A 2,220-nucleotide genomic window follows, 5' to 3' on the forward strand; every position below is an offset into this window, starting at 1 on the left:
AAGACAATTACCATAAAAGACAAATATATTAATAGATTTGACTATGCAGACTATGAGTCCTTTGAGCCCAGAGCTGTGAGCTTTATCTCTTTTCCAAGTATGGTGTTTTCTAGAATGCATTCAAGTACCACTTAATGGATGGATTCTAGTTGATCTTGTATACACGCTCTCCATCATTTGATGGTCGAACACTGATTCTTGAAGTCTTCCCACATGTTTGCTGCAGCCTGATAGGTTCTTCTCATTTGCCTTCTGGTCCCTGCCTGGTTTTAGAGATTGGCCACCTCTGCTTTGAGATTTTTGTAGAGGCATGCAAATGAGGACCTGCAGATTCCCTACTGGGTCGGGCTTGATGAGGGTACTCAAGTGCATGTGAAGGCTGATACTGTGTTTCTGGCATAAATGACTGAGTTGTATTGGGCCTATCTTGAGGCTGCTGATGGTTAGGCTCATCCACCACTGCACTTTGGGCTCCCCTGGAATCACCATGGGGTTTCATTTGCCTTTGTGGCCCCACAGGGCTCAGGTGTTCCACTTCACTTGTGCCAATAGGTGGCAGCAGATTATTTCGTCTCAGGGGTATTGGTGAGGGAGAGAAGAGCCAGTCAACTGCCAATCCTCTGCGTATTTCTTCCACAGGTCTTGGTGTTCTGGTGCGTGGGTGGCTTGTGCTGATTGGAGGAAGGATACGTGGTGGGGGATTACATCTCCTGGCAGATTGCACTTTATATGACAGACATGATGTACTAAGCTCCAAGGTTCGGTTTGGCCAATTTTGGGTTGAAAAGATGGTACTGGGCCCAGGCCTCATAAGTAGCTTGTCATCAAGATCTAGGAGCTTGTCAATTGGGTAGAGATTTCTTGGCTGTAGAGGCATCCTATGAATCAAGAGATCATTGGCATTTGGCTGATGATCACTTGCTTGACAGAGACTCATCAGATTCGAGGTGACAGACAGCACCTTGGACTGTGGCACTCGAGGTAACACCAAAGCATGTGGTTCACTCAGCACAGAGAGACTTTCTGAATCTGGTCTGGTGACTGCAACATTACTCTCACCATCAGAAGCAAATCCCTCCCAGTAACTATGTATCAATGGCTCCAAACAGCTCACAGTTTTGCTCCACACTTTGTGAAACACATAAGCAAGAATGTCCTCTTTCATGCGGGAAAATGGAGCAATGGGAGGGCACACTAATTTCTGTTCCTTTGTAGCTGCTTCTGATTTATTTTCATGAAATCCCTCTTCCATATCTGGATGGTCGAAAGCTAGGTATTCCTCAACTATTCCTTCTTCTCTTTCCACACCACACAAACCAGGGGATATTGCTGAATCTCTTTCTTGAGACAAGGCTGCTTCATGTGAAGCCGAAATAGCAGGTGGGGATCTAGGATATAATCCATAACCTTCACTTGGAGTAATTATCTGTTTACCCAGAATCCTGAGGTGAGGAAAGCTAGATGTCCACTGTTGGCACTCTTCTTGTAGACTCTTGGTATGCACACTTGACTTTTGCTCATATAAGAGCTCATCAATGGCTGTGAACATGGCCTGCACTTTTTCAGTGGCATCTTTATCAGGTTCACCATATCCCCAGGAGAAGTCTGAGCTGCCTTCTGTAGAGATCCCTGTGCCACTATAACTTGGAAAAGCAGATCTTGAATGCCCAGTGTTGCCTGATGTTAAAGGTGGTTCTTGAGTGAAGTCAGACTCACTTTGGGAACTTGTGTCTTTTTCATGGCCATCATTAGTAGAGGAAATTTCATCCAGTTGCTCTGGAAGGGGATGAAGATTAAGAGCATGTTTTGTTACTCCCTTCAGCTCCAAGGTCTGCGGCACTGCCTTCCAAGTATGGTGTTTTCTAGAATCCATTCAAGTAACACTTAAATATTTGCTTTGCTTATGTTAAAACCTGCAGTGGGAAAGGAAAAAAAAAGTCTATTATGTAACATAAAGAAGGCACTTTAATTTGTGGTAAATGCCTATGGAGATTAGTACTCGATATTGAGAGAGAACATCGAAGGGATATTTAACCCAGTTGAAAAGGAGTAAGTTTCAGGGTATTTTGTTGTGTTTATTTCTGCTAGAAGCAATGCCTTCTGTGTTCTAATTTTAGATGGAACCCAGGGCCTCACACATGCTGAATGAGCACTCTATCACTGAGCCACAATCCCAGCCCAAGAAGATACTTTTTAATTGGGCACTCAGTTTTATATGTT

The 2,220-nt window shown here is 44.0% G+C and overlaps 1 pseudogene; it reads right to left on the reverse strand.

Moving 5' to 3' along the window:
- Positions 1 to 241: 241 nt before the first annotated feature.
- LOC113178146 (primary cilium assembly protein FAM149B1 pseudogene) lies at positions 242 to 1,873 on the reverse strand (annotated as a pseudogene).
- Positions 1,874 to 2,220: the final 347 nt, after the last annotated feature.

The sequence above is a fragment of the Urocitellus parryii genome, chromosome 9 (genome assembly GCF_045843805.1).
Source record: "Urocitellus parryii isolate mUroPar1 chromosome 9, mUroPar1.hap1, whole genome shotgun sequence".
Taxonomy (NCBI): Eukaryota; Metazoa; Chordata; class Mammalia; order Rodentia; family Sciuridae; genus Urocitellus; species Urocitellus parryii.